General features: G+C 58.2%; 1 protein-coding gene across 1 annotated transcript in view; it reads right to left on the bottom strand.

Annotated features, from left to right (window-relative positions):
- RAI1 (retinoic acid induced 1) overlaps window positions 1-13,497 on the bottom strand; it is a 119,324-nt gene that overhangs the window by 68,946 nt on the left and 36,881 nt on the right. Inside the window, exon 2 of the mRNA XM_069481907.1 lies at window positions 9,839-9,972. The gene's annotated coding sequence lies outside the window, so the exon portion shown is untranslated. The remainder of the gene's footprint in view (window positions 1-9,838; window positions 9,973-13,497) is intronic.

Raw genomic sequence — 13,497 nt, 5'->3', positions numbered from 1 at the left:
TGAAAATGAGAATAAAAGCGCCCACAATGGGGCTCTGTCAGGGATGCTGAGGGTCACCTGAATGACTGGAATGAATGAATCATGTACAGAACAAGCGAAGCTGATTGGTGTTAGTATTCAGGCTCTGCCAACCAAGTATTTAACAGGCAAGGAGAAGACGGTATTATTATTCCCCAAGCATGCTATGTCCTTTCACGCCTCCTTATCTGTCCCCAGGCAGTTACCCCACCTGGAGCACCCTTTTTTTTTTTTGGCCTGGAGAATTCTTGGAAACACCTTCAAGACCCAGTTTGGAATCAGTTCCTCAGTTTTGACATTTACTAGATGAGCTTGAAAGATGAAATCTGCCTCAGATCAGCAAAAGTCAGGGTGCCAGGATGGCAACCCAGGTCTAAGCAGGGTGGCCGGTTCAGCTCAGTGCCTGGATCCAGCCAGCAGTCATCGGAGTTGCAGGGAACTAGGCAGCTCCACCCCTCTCGGCTCTGCCCATAGGGCCCTGCAGGCATGTGGCCCCGAACTGTCAACCTGCTGATTTTTTAAAGGAAAGCAAAAAGCAAAATTTGTACGTGAAATGTGATGTTATTTTTAAAACCCTGGGCTGGCCAGCAGCAGCCACCTGTGGGCATCACCAGTGGACAACCTCTGGCCTGAGTGCTTGAGCCATGGCCTCCACGTGGAAGACAGGAGGTCTGCTCAGAGGAGGCAGCAGGCCCTGCATGGGGCAGTGGAGAGTGACAGTCTTTCAGGAGGGGCCAAGGGTACAGGCATGAGCAGAGACTGGGCAAAAGGACCACACAAGGCAGGTTTTAACAGCAAGGAGATGGCTGGCCGTCAGGAAGCAGTGGCCTCCGTGCCTCTGTGTGCTCTTCTGTCAAACGGGGATGATAACAGAGCCCAGTTCCTCAGGTGATGAGAGGAACATGGAAGCCCCCAGCCTGGAAACGAGCTCAGTGGGGATCTGCAGGATGAACAGGGGAGGAAGGATTCTCAAAAGCTAGGTCCCTTCACTGCCAGAGTTTGCCCGCCTCATCCAATCACACTGCTAAGGCTGCAAGAAACCAAGGGAGAACCCGAGCACTTTACAGATGAAGAGATGCCCAGAGAGGGGCGTCACCTGCCTGGCATCACACAGCAGGTAAGTAAGCGAATGACAGAGTCAGCACAGCAGTGACCTCGACCCTGCCGCAGACAGAAGGCCTCAAATATGGGGAGTGTCACGCGGTGCTAGGACGGTCTGCCCTGCTCAAACCCACTCCCCATTTCTGGCCTGTGGCCTGCCTGGGACCCTGCAATCAGACAGCCTCCCTCTGAGTGCCTTCCCCCAGCCCCGAAAAATACCAGCATGGCCCTGGGTTCAGTCCCAGCCTAGCTTCTTACAAACCTGTGGGACCTCGAACCACAGTTGCCAGACCTTTCCAAGCCTCAGTTCCTCAGTTTCTTCATCTGTAAAGTGGAGATGGCAGGAACCTTTCCTGGGCAAGGAGGGTTTGACGACTGGAAATAATGAAGTGCCAGGGCCTGGCACCCAGGAGGCCTTGCCAGGAGGAAGCTCAGAACAAGATGGTTCCAGATATTCTATCATTCTTACTCCCCCCTCCCCCCAGCAATCCTCCCAGGCCCTCTCCTGGGCCCTTCCTAAGGCTCGGGGTGCTGTTCCTCCCTCTCTGCACTGAGCTTTTTTTTAGGGAATTATAATCTGCTGGGCTTTAATTATTGGTCCCTGAAGACCGCCACCTCCTTCCCCAGCTGAGTCTTAACCATCCCTCCCGGGGCTCAGCTGATGGGGCTACAGGGCTGGGCCCAGCTGCTCTGAGCTCCTGCAGGAGCTCGGGGAGCAGAGCAAGCCCCTGCTTCCCCACACCAGCGCTCAGCAAGGAGGGAAGCAGTGCCAGGAAGGAGACACTCTTGTCCGGCCCACACCCCACCCGTTAGAACCAGAGGATTCCTGAGTTCTCAGGGAGGAAGCTGAGAGGCCTGGAAAGGAGAACTGGCAGGTCACACGGCCCCACCCGGGTCCTCTCCTGACCTTCCCGGGCTTCTCTCCTCTTTGGCCCCAGGCACTCCCACCTCCGCACCTTTGCTCCAGCCACGCTCCCTGCCCGGAGTACCCTTCTTTTCCCACTGCCTTCAGGACAAACCCTTCAAGCAGTCAAGGCCCCACACTCCTTTTCAGCCTCAGCCTCCCGTTGCTCCCACCTGCTCTCGGTCCAGGCCCCAGGCCTCCGGGCATGCCATGTCCTACAGCCCTTCCTCTTCAGACTGGCCCGTGTCCCTGAGGATGCCCTGGGCAGGGCCTCTTGGCCAGACCCAGGGGGCTGTCAGCAAGTGTTGCAGAAGGACTAAAGGGCTAAAGGACTAAAGATGCCACCTGTAAAGCCAGGCGTGGATCAGTTGCGCAGGAGGGCTGGGCTGCACCGTGAGCCCTGAGCACAGGGTCAGGTTAACCTGGCTCCGTGTGGTCCCAACACCCTGTGTGTGTGAGCCCTCTGCCGCCACAGCCTCACCTCTCAGAAGGCTGGTACCAAACCGGCACCCTGGCAGTTCTCAGAGCCCTACAGAGCCTGCCTCCTCGGGCACCAGCTGCCCTGCTGCCTCGGAAGGCCTCTCTCTTGGCCACTTGGGGCTCCGGCCCAAAGCCCAGGCTGTGAGCCAGCCCCGGTCAGACCCTGTAGCCCTGTAGCAGGTGGCACCAGCAAAGCTTCTCCGGTGGCCTCTGCTCCGTGCCGCCCTTGGAAAGGCCTCCTCTAGCTCCTCTGCCTGCCTTCCTGGGCCTCAACCCCTCAGTCCTGGTGACGGCACCTCATCTGACACCCCAGCCCTGCCGGGACCTTACTGGCCTGGACTCAGGCAAGGGAGCCCCAGCTTCACCAGCCCTGCCCCACGTGTGTCACAGGACTGTCAGAGCGACCAGTGGGTAACAGCAATGAAGCCAGGAAGCTGCAAACTGGTGGCCCCGGGTCCGAATCTGGCTTGTGGGTGGGTTGCTGAATGAGGTGACAACATATACAAACCAGGAGACGTCAGGTAAATACCTGAATCCTGGTTCCTGAGAAAGCAGGTGATGCCACTTTGGGCTGTATGTATCCCTGTGAAGGCCAGGCCAGGCGGCCTCACACCCTTGTCAGCAGTGCCCACCTGGCTCTGCAGGGCTTAGGGGTGGGTGGCTACCCGCTGCATTATGCAAATATCAGTTCATCTTTGGATCGGTCCTCCAAGGTAACACGTTTGCATTTCAAGCAGGGCCTTCAATGCTCTGACCCTGGGCAGTGACAAACTGAGGCATTTCAGGCCCTGGGAAAGGAAAGAAGGGGATATTTAGCAGGAAGACAGATACCAAGGCCACAAAACTGCTTCTAAGAGTCGGCAACTTGCGGGGATGGCCTGGGGCAGGCAGGGTCTCTCTGCCTGCTTCAATGCAAAGGGTTTTTTCTGGGATGAGTGGACATGTGGCTGCCTCTCTCCCAGCTCCGCCCTTAGAGAAGAGGTGGATGCTGACTCTTCCCATCCTATCTGCCCCTCTGATTCCTCAGGACGCTATTTCTGGCTCTCGAACCCTCCCCTTGGTCAAGCTCCTCCTAAGAACATGGGACGCACTCTAGCAGGAACATGCCTCCCTTTTCCCTGACGGCTTCCTTCGGTAACAAGAGCCTCAGGTGCATCCAGTGATCATCTTAGCCCTCTAGAGGCTCATACCGAGATGACAGTCACCTGAACCCCAGACTGTCTCCTAGAAAGCACTGAAGGATTACAGCACGTCTCCCTCCCCAGAAGCCAGCAAACCCAAGGGCCTGCAGCCACACACAGGTACCCTGAAGGGACGGATGGCACATATGGGCCCCTCTATGCGTCCAGGTGCTGCCAGGCACTTGAACAAACTTAGCCTGGTTTTCTTTACTCTGCTGACAGTCCTCTCAGGAAAAATCTATGATTCTCCCTGTACAAAGGGGAAACTGAGGTTCTGAGAAACAGAAAAAGCCCTTGCTTGTGGCCAGCGACCCTGCTGGCTCTGGGTGTGGCTGACCCACAGCCGGGCTCCTCCTCTCTGAGAAGCTGGGCCCAGGCACACAGAGGTGACTGAGCAGGAGGGAGTGGGGAGGAGCAGGCAGCAGGCCGGGCCCCACGGGGCCCAGGTGAATTGGTCCACCAGAGCCATCTACCACTCTTAGGAACGCAGCAACACCTGACACTGGGTGGAAGCCGAGGGCCACCTGGTTTATTGTTACCATTCCTTTCTACCACCGCATAGGCTGACTAGGGCTCAGATAACCAGGCAGGGCACAGTGTGACCAGGCCCTGGCTCTTTCCAGACAAAGCTTGGCACACGTACCCAGGAGTACGGGTGCAGCATCCAGCAGGCCTCAGGGACACCTGTGGCTGGTCTGCCGTGGGGTCATCAGACAGTTTGGGGGAACAGCTGGGGCAGGGAGAGGCAGGCCCTGTCCAGGTTGGCATGAGTCACACCATGGTGGCCTTGGGCTGGTGAGTCACCCAGCTCCCCACAAGTGGGCACCACAGCCCTGTGCAGCTTGGACCTCAGAAATGAACAACCTCAGAGGCAGCACAGAGGAGAAGCCGTTGTCCTTGAGGGGGGGCCCAGCTTCCCAGGGGTCCTGCAGAAGAAGGGGCTCATGGTGGGCGCCTGGGGACAGCAGGGAGTTACAAAGGGCCTTTGGGCCTTGAGGTCAGAGGACTGGGTTCAGTCTGGGGTTCCCATCTTCTGGCTGCATGACCTCAAGCATGTCACTTCTCTGTAAAACTGGAACCACAAATGCTGACTTGCAGGATCTGTGCAAACAAAAGGCCCAGTGCCTGGCATGAGTGGGAGCCATGGGACTGGGGTGGTCCCACCAGCTCCTGGGACCTCAGAGACCAGCACCTTGGGGGAGTCCTTAAAATTCAAAGGAGAAGCATGAATCTGGTTGAGCACATGCCCCTAAACACTTCACCACTGCCTCCCCCCAAGCTTCTACTCCCCTCCGTGAGCTGGGGCTACACCAGGCTCTGCCCTGCTGTGGGACTTTACCCCAGTCTGCATCCTCGGGTCTCAGCCCCATCCTCTCCCTGGCTGGGGGATGTGTGCAGGAATGGCTCAATCAGGATATAATCGTTTTTAATTAACGTGCGGATCATTTCACAGGCTGATCTCCTTGGAGACCAGAGGAAGACAGTCTTTTAAGATTTTCTTTTGCCTCCCCCACCCCACCCCCTTAGTCGAAGGCCATCCCCTGCTTCACTCACCCCAGCCACAACCTTGAGAGCAGCACAAAAGCCTGATGCCTGGATCCCTCTTGGGGCCATTCGGAGGAAAGTGTATGTACACACACACACACACACACACGCGTGTGCCCAAGCTCTGGGGCATAGTCCCCTCCCCCTGAAATGCACAAATGAGATCAAAGACACACAGACATACGCACACACCTACAACAGGGCACACACGGGTACACACACAGAGGTAAGCAAGCACAACATGTGCCCACGCTGGAAGGCACATACAGACCCCTTAAAAAATATACAAACAGGACCAGAGGCACACATGTGCACACACACAGACACACCACAAAAACAGACACCTACAGATGAACACACACGCAGACACACCATACGTACACACAGAGACACACACACAGATGTGCACGTGCCCCTGGGGATGCACCACAGAAACGTCCAAATACCCACACGCACGGCAGGGCTTCTCTTAACCTCCATGGCTGGCACGCTGGCAGGGGAGGAACCGACAGGCCCTGTCCTCTGACGGGGAGTCACAGCCATAATTACCTTGTCCCCCCGAGCCTCCAACCTGGGGGAACCCTGCCACCTGCCCGATCCAATGAACAGAGAAGCCACCCCTGACGAGTCCTGCCTCCCTGACACCACTGGTCTGGGTCCTGACTAGAGCCTCCCACCCCTGGCCCCCAGACAGCTGTTCCACTTGGCCCTGCAGAGCCCACCCAGGGGGTCCAGCACTAACCAGCCTGACACCCCCACTGGGGTCACAATCCCCAGCCACTCCCCGGGGTGCCCAGTGAGGCCTGAGGGCCGTGGATTCTCTCTTCTTCATTTTACATAAACCCCTTCTTCTCTCTTTCCCTCCCTCCTTTTCTTCCTTCCAACCTCCCTTCTCACTTTTCTTTCTCTCCTACCCTCTCTGCTTCCACTGTCTTCCTTCCTTCCCTCTTCCCCTCCTCCCCAGGGGGATCTCCTGGGGTCAATTTCAGGCCAGAGGGGTAGTTAAGACCCTGTCCCCCCATTCCTTCACACCACATTCCAGTGCCAACACCTGCCCCTGGCTCCCGAACAGATCCAGGGCTAGGTCTCTGGACAAACTGAGGCACAGGTCAGGGGCACAACCACTGGGGTCACCAGAGTTCTGCAGTCCCACCCCTTTCACCGCAGCTGCTTAGGATCCTCAGCTTTTCCTTCCGGAGGATGGGATGGCAAAGAGGGAGGGGAGCCGTGAGGAGGGGCAACAGGAAGCCCATGGCCGGCCAGATCCCATGAACATGCCCAGTGCAGGTGACACAGGAGGGCTGAAGAGCCTCTCCAGTGGGCGGCACCAGCGGCAAGCTTGCCCTCTTGGTCCCATCTGTGAAATGGGCAAGGCCAGCCTAAAGGCCCTCCAGGGACCCTTCCCAGGCACAAGCACCAAAACGGCAGTCGCCAGTTCTTGGCTGCTGGCCAGCCCAGGGCTGCTGTGTGACCTTGGGACTCATTGCCCCTCTCTGGGCTCTGGTTTCCTCTTCTGTCAAAGGAGGGCGGTCAGAGAGGTGATTCATTGCCAAGGCTTCTTTCGGCTCTGGTGGAAGGTTCTAGATGGTGGGGAAGGAAGGAGAACAGTGCCCCACTTATCCAGGGAAAACTAGAGAAGCCTGTTTCTCCCACTGCAGGCATGTCGGAGCCTTCAGCATCAGAGCGTCATTTTGAGGAAATCATCTTAAACATCAAGAAAAGCTCTCTACACAAGATACATCCACTACGTCATTCATCAGGAACATCCAGAATGCTGAACAAAAGGGGAATATTAAGCAAATCATGGCACATCCACTTGATTGGAAAAGCCTGAAGACATTAACCCTGGTGTTTATGAGGAGTTGGTTACAAAACAGGAAAAGGCTGGCGTTATCACCAGCAAAGAAAGCAGGATATACATCTTAATATAGACAATGACAACAAAGTCTTTAGAAAACAAACCAATCACCATGTCAAAAGACTGGGAAGAATTACATCAAAATAGTAACATTGTCAGACCCCACTAAGATTGCAATAACCTTTTTTATTTTTCTATTTTTAAGATTTTCTGTGAACCTTATTTTAAAAAGGCATACTTGAAAAAGGTTTTTTCTTTTTTTAATTAAAAAAAAAAAAAAACAATGACTAGAGGCCTCCGACTGAGAAACTCTCCCCTTTCATTCATTCATTCATTCATTCACTACCGATTCGTTCAATCCTGTGTTTGGCCAGCCAGACACAGGGCACTGTCAGTGTATGCCATGTGCCAGGCCCTGGGGGCTCTAAAACAGGAAGAAAAAGGTTCTTGCAAATGAACTCACAGTCTCGGGAAGGGAAGGAAGCCCCACAGATAACTCTCCACTAAAGGGCTTGTGCCCTAACACACCTGGGGCATGTGCAGCAATGAATCCTGCTGGTTTAGGTCCTGCAGCATCTCATAGTCCCACCTACAGGTCAGAAACTCACCCTTAGGGCCAGGCCTTCAGCTGGGTGGAGAGGTTGGGGTGGGAGGCAGGGCAAAGGTTTGGGCAGAACCAGCTCAGGAGCCTCCCCAACCTGGGCAAAGGGTAGAAGGGGCCTCCCCCTTCCCTCCAGACTCCCCTTCCAGTTTCTGATGGCCCTGGCTTGTAACCCTTCTTCCTTCCTGGCCACAAGGCCACTGCCTGGCTGTGTGGCCCTCTCTGGGCTCTGATTTCCACCTCCCCCAAAGTCCCTGAATAAGGCACCACCCAGCCTGGTCCTGTCTAGGCTGCGAAGGGGGAGTACAAGGCCTAGAATCTGCTAGCTCCTGTCAGCCAGTGTCAGGCTGTTAGCAAGTCAGAGGGTCCAACAATGTGTCCCTGCTGTGTGGGGCCTGACAGATTTCTGGGGGAGGGTTAACTCTTTCTATTCCTGGACCAAGAGACAGAACAGCCTGAGAACAGTCCAGTCCCCCTTCCCTCTCAAAAGGTGCCTCCCCTCTCCCCCAGGATCCTCTCTTTAAGTAGGGACATGAACTGCTTTCACCTGCCTGGAATGCCACCTTGGGGTCTCTGGGCCCAGCTCTCTAGCCCAGGAAGAGGAAGGGGAGGAGGCACCTTTTGCCCTGGGCTTCTCGCCTGGGAATCCAATTAAGGCTGATTTTCATGGGCTCACCATCCCCAAGCCCTTCACCTCTTCCACATTCCCCTCCTCCCCATCCCCCCACCAAGGAGCAAAAGAATCGGGGGCTTTGAGTGCCCGGAAGCCTCTGACCCAGCGCCCCCCCTTCGGAGTCAGCCCCCCGTCAGAACTGCGGTCCCCAGAAATTTTCTGTGCTAGCACTCCCTTCCCATGGCCCCAGCGGGAAAAGGAGAAGTTCCCACCGCTCCCCTTCCCACTCCTTTTTCCCTCCCCTGGACCCTGAGGGAGGGGGAGAGGCGTCCGGATCTCCGGGTCACCGGAGCGGTGTCTACCGTGCAGGAGACAAACACTTCGTCACACAAGCACATCACCCTCGGGATCACCTCCTTCAGCCCGCATTGTACAGGAGGGGAGGAGGCTGAGGCTACAGGGGCCCTCGACGTGCCTGAAGTCACCAGCCAATCGCCAAGCCCAAGAGGGGCTAGAATCCATGACCCCCGGCCGCGAACCCAAGCTTCTCTCTTCTGCCGCGCACACCCCCAGGCCCCTCCCCGCCCCGGCGCCATCCCAAGTCAACGTCTCTAACCCAAACAAACCCTTCCCCTGAGAGGCCCCCTCCCCCTGCCCGAGGTCAGCAGCCCCTGGAGAGACCGAGCTACGACCCCCTCCCCCCAAACAGCAGAGGCGCGAGATTTCATTGTCAGCCTGGCCATTCGACCGCGCGTTAGACCAGGGCTCAGGGCAGGGGGGCTCCGGGCAGGCTCTGGTACGGGGAGTGGGGAGGGGTCTCCAGGGGAAGTGTTTGAAGCTGCTCCTGCAGCTCCGTCCAGATCCGGAAGCCGATGGAGGAGGGAGGAAGGCGGGGGTGGGGAGAGCGCGACCTTAAGCGCTCGCGGGCGGCGAGGAGGGGCCGCGGCGGCTGGAGGAAGCGCCTGGAGGCGTCAGGGGCGCCGAGTCCCTCCGGAGGCCGCGCTCCCGGGAAGTTTCGCACCGGTTGCCCGGAGCAGGATCGGGCGCGCGGACGGCCCTCCGCGGCCCGACCAGCTTCGGAGCGCAGATTGCGAACTTGAACAGAACTCCTTCCCTCCCCGGCATCCGTCAGTCCGCGGCCACCAGCCCCGCCATCTCAGCCCCAAGCCTTCCGCCAGTGCCACTGTCGCCAACACCGCTCACCAATGCATTGTGGAGGGAAAGGGAGGGGGGAATCCCCAGTACAAACAAACTGCGGCCAAAAAAGGAAAAAAAAAAGAAAAGAAAAACAGAAAGAAAAGAAATTCCTTCTCCTAAGACCGATTCCCTCAACCGGCGTGGAAAACCCCCAAACAAGCAAATCCGCAACTCCAGCCAAGATCACGGCGCGGCGGGAGGGGTGCCCGTGGCGGGCGGCGACCCCCGCCGGCAGCGCGGGGTTGGGGCAGGTCTGAGCGCGGCGGCGGGCCGGGGGCTCGGGGAGCCCTCCCACCCGGAGCGGCCCGCAGAAGACACAAAGCTCCGCCGCCAACAATACCTGCGGGCTCCTCCTGGGTCTCCCGGGCGCCGGCGCTGAGCGTCTCGCCGTCTCCCTGTCTCCGCCGTCTCTCTCCTCCTCTCTCGCGCGCTCTCCCCCTCGCCTCTTCCAGAACGCGGCGGCCAGATGAGATCCTTGGGAGAAAAAAATGTGAGCGCTCGCACGATTCCTTTCTCTCGCCAGCCGCTCGCGGCAGCCCCGGGCTCGCTCCTCTCCCTCGCGCTCTCGCGCGCGCCGCGCCTCTCGCGCCCCGCGTTTCCTTCTCAGCAGTCCTTGCGAGCGCCCTCAGTAGCCATTATTCACGGGCCGCCGGGGGACAGGAGGTAATTAGAGACGGCCCCGTGGCCGCATCCACTCGGCAAGCGCGATGCGGGCGCGGGGCGCGCGCGGGGAGGGGCGCGCGACGAGGGGGCTTGGCTGCGCGCAGCCCGCGCCCCAGACGCGGGGGAGGGGAGAAGGAGGGGGCAGGGAGGGAGGAGGCGGGGGAGGAGTGGAGAGCTGGGGGAGGGAGCGGGAGGAGGGGGCGCCGGGGAGACGCTCCCGTGGCTCTCACCGCGGGGGCTCGGGGTCACCGGCTGCGAGGCTCCGAGGCGCTTAGGGACTGGGGGGTGTGAGTGCGAATATTTGTGTGTGTGTGTGCGCGCGCGCGCGCGCGCGCGGGCGTGTATGTGTCAAAGATAGAGAAGGGGAGGGAGGGAACGCTTTAATATTTTTCCAGTGACTTACAAGCCTGCGGGTGAGATCTTGGCTGTGCGTTTAGGTCCGTATGTTGTATCAATGTGGCTGTATATTTCTGGTCTGTCCTAGGAGTGAATGTCACGGGGTTTGTTGGGGGTGGGGGAGCTGGTCTGGATACAAGCTTGTGAATGTGTTTCTGGGTCTCGGCGGGACTGAGTGATGCGGTGCCTGCGAGGGGTTGTGTCTGCGTGCGATTGTTTATAGGAGGACTGTGTGACTGCGTGAGGTACTACGTGGGTGGGATTATGCCTGTGTGGGGTTGAGTGTTCGCAGGGACGTTGTGTGTCTGTGTGGACCTGTTTGTGAGTGAGCTTGCGGTTGCGTGGGGCTGTGGGTCTGCGCATGTAGGGGGCAGTGCGCCTGTGCGGGGCGTTGGGTTGGTGAGAGGCTGTGGTGGGTGTCTGCAGGCGGCCGTGTGTGTGGCTGCGTTATGCGTGGGGTCTAAGGCCTGGCGGGTGGGGGCTAGCCCTCAAGGCTTGGGGATCGCATCGCGGCAGAAGAGCTGCTTAAGGCGCGAACAGGCGGCGCTGGGGTCGGGGCGCAGCGCGACGTGTAGTAGCGAGGGGGTGGGGCGGGGAGAGAAGGCGGAGAAGAGGGGGCCTTCATCCCCCGCCTCCCCTCGCTGCATCAGAGACGCAGCTTGGAGATCCTGCCACTTCCCGGCCCGGCCCCGCGGTCCTAAAGGCACAGGGTTTGGGGCCCCTGCCCGACGGGGGTAGACGCCTACGGGCGGGGACGGGGGGCGGGGGGCAGCAATATTGAGACTCAGAGATCCTGGGGCAGCCCAGAAACGTGCGGGCCGGGGTAGTGGGGGCGGCCCTGCCCGGAGAGGCGGGTCGCGGCCCGGCGACAGCCAAGGACTAGGCCAAGACAAAGAAGAGCGGGACGGGGGCCTTGGGGCCAGACCGCACCTCCAGGGTCACCCCACGACCGAGGGGCGGCCTGCCGGCGCGCTAAAATCAGCCCATGCAGCCTGGCAGCGGCGGCGCGGCCCCTCTCCGTCCTAGTCCGGGGGAGCCACTCCAGAGGCTCAGGGGCACGTAATTACGCGCCCCGAGGTGGGGCGGCGGTAAGGGGGGTTCTGAGCGCAGCTGGCGGGCGCCAAGCTGAGCCGTGGAGCTGATTGAGCGCTCTGCTGGCCCGCCCCACTCTAGGCCGCTCGCCACCCACGCAGCCATTCATTCATTCATCCATCCATCGGTCTCTCCATCCACCCACCTTTCTATCCATCCACGTGTCCGTCCATCTACCCGATTTACCGCGCCAGGGATCACACGGATGTGTCATACCTGGCTCGTCCCACTTTCTCCCACTGGCCAGTAAATCTGTCCGTCTGGCTCTCCTTGGCCCCCACCTTCACTTCCTCCTACTAAAGGCTCCTCTCTGCTCTGGCAGGAGCGCACCCCACAACCTCTACCACCCTTGGGTTTTGTGGATCGGTAATCTCTCCACCCTCCTCTCCCCATCTACTAACCCCCCCACCCTGCCCCTACTAAAGTATCCATACATCCTACACCCCACCCCCACCCATAATTACGTGCCAGGTGGGTGTGGGTGCCTTGTGTCTGGCCTTCCCTGAAGCCGTGTGGGGCCTCCTCGGAGAGGGTGGGTGGCAGGCAGCACATACCCACTGCACTGCTTGAGTGCCTTCCTCAGCCCAGCCCCCGCTGGCCTGGGGATGGGGGACTGGAAGGGGTACATGACACCATTGTTGTGCCTCCAGGTCCCTGGCTGAGGGCTATGAAGGGTGTGATGACACAGAGGCCACCAGTACCCCAGTGGCCTGAAGAGTCACTCTCAAACCTATTATTGGTACTGTGTCAACAGAGAAAGTAAAAAACCAGATTCCTAGGCTCTAGCCCAGACCAAATCAATCTGATTGCCCAGTCTTTGCACTGGCTCCTTCTGCCTAGGAATCTGCATTTTCACAGCCAGACTTAGGAACCACCAGCATCTTACAGCCTTCCCAGACCGCTTAGTGCTGCTGCCCAGAACTGGCCCCATCCACAGGTATCTGAACGGCAGGCCTCTCTACCAGAAATGAATCTCTAAGGTTCTGGACAGCCCCAGTTCCTCTTTGGGCTGTGGTCTCCCGTATTTAAAATATGAGGCTACTTAGTCTCTATCTTCAGTTGTCTGCCTGGGAACCAGGGTTACTCAGTCCAGAAGCTGCTGGGTGAACCAGGAGACGCCCACTGCCATGGACCACCAAGCCTTGTCACAGTTGACTCCTGACCCATACATACCCTCAGCCCCAGACTGTCCCTCTCACATCCTGACTCAGCCACCTCCTCCATGCAGCCAACCACAAGGCCAAGACTGGCAGAGGGTGTGTGAGGGTAGCATGTGCCCCCTTCTCCTGGAGAGTAGGGACATGCTTCCCTCCCCTCCCTGGTTTCTGAGTGATCAGAAGAAGGAAAAGTCCTCCCAGTGGCTGAGATCCCTGGTCAGGCCCCCTCCCCCACCTCTTGACTTCATGTCCCACCCTGTCAACCCCACTCACCATGTTGCCACCTTACTGTTCTAGAATTCACACTCTTACCTCAGGGCCTTTGCACTGGCTAGTACTGCTGCCTGGACTGCTCTTCCCCACCTTCTAATGTGCCATATAATTTACCTACTTATGTATTTTGTAGGTATTTTTGTCTTTTTGCTCCTTGGTGTATCCTCTACACCTGGAATGGTGCCTGGTATACATTCCTTAAGTATTTGTTGAATGAATGAAGGAGTGAATGAATGAAAGAATGAGGCTGAACCAAGCCCTCTTCCTGTGAGCCTGACGCAGCCCAGGGTTTCTCTTTTTTGAACAGCAGTTCCCTTGGAGAACATGGGGGTGGGGATGAAGAACAGTAGCACCAGGATAGGTCCTGTGACCCACCAGAGCTTGCTCCGTCAGTGCCCTTCATGGATTCTGGATTGGG

The sequence above is a fragment of the Eulemur rufifrons genome, chromosome 9 (assembly GCF_041146395.1).
Source record: "Eulemur rufifrons isolate Redbay chromosome 9, OSU_ERuf_1, whole genome shotgun sequence".
Lineage (NCBI taxonomy): Eukaryota > Metazoa > Chordata > Mammalia > Primates > Lemuridae > Eulemur > Eulemur rufifrons.
The sequence above is the reverse complement of the archived record's forward strand: the minus strand, read 5'-3'. Positions and strand labels throughout refer to the sequence as shown.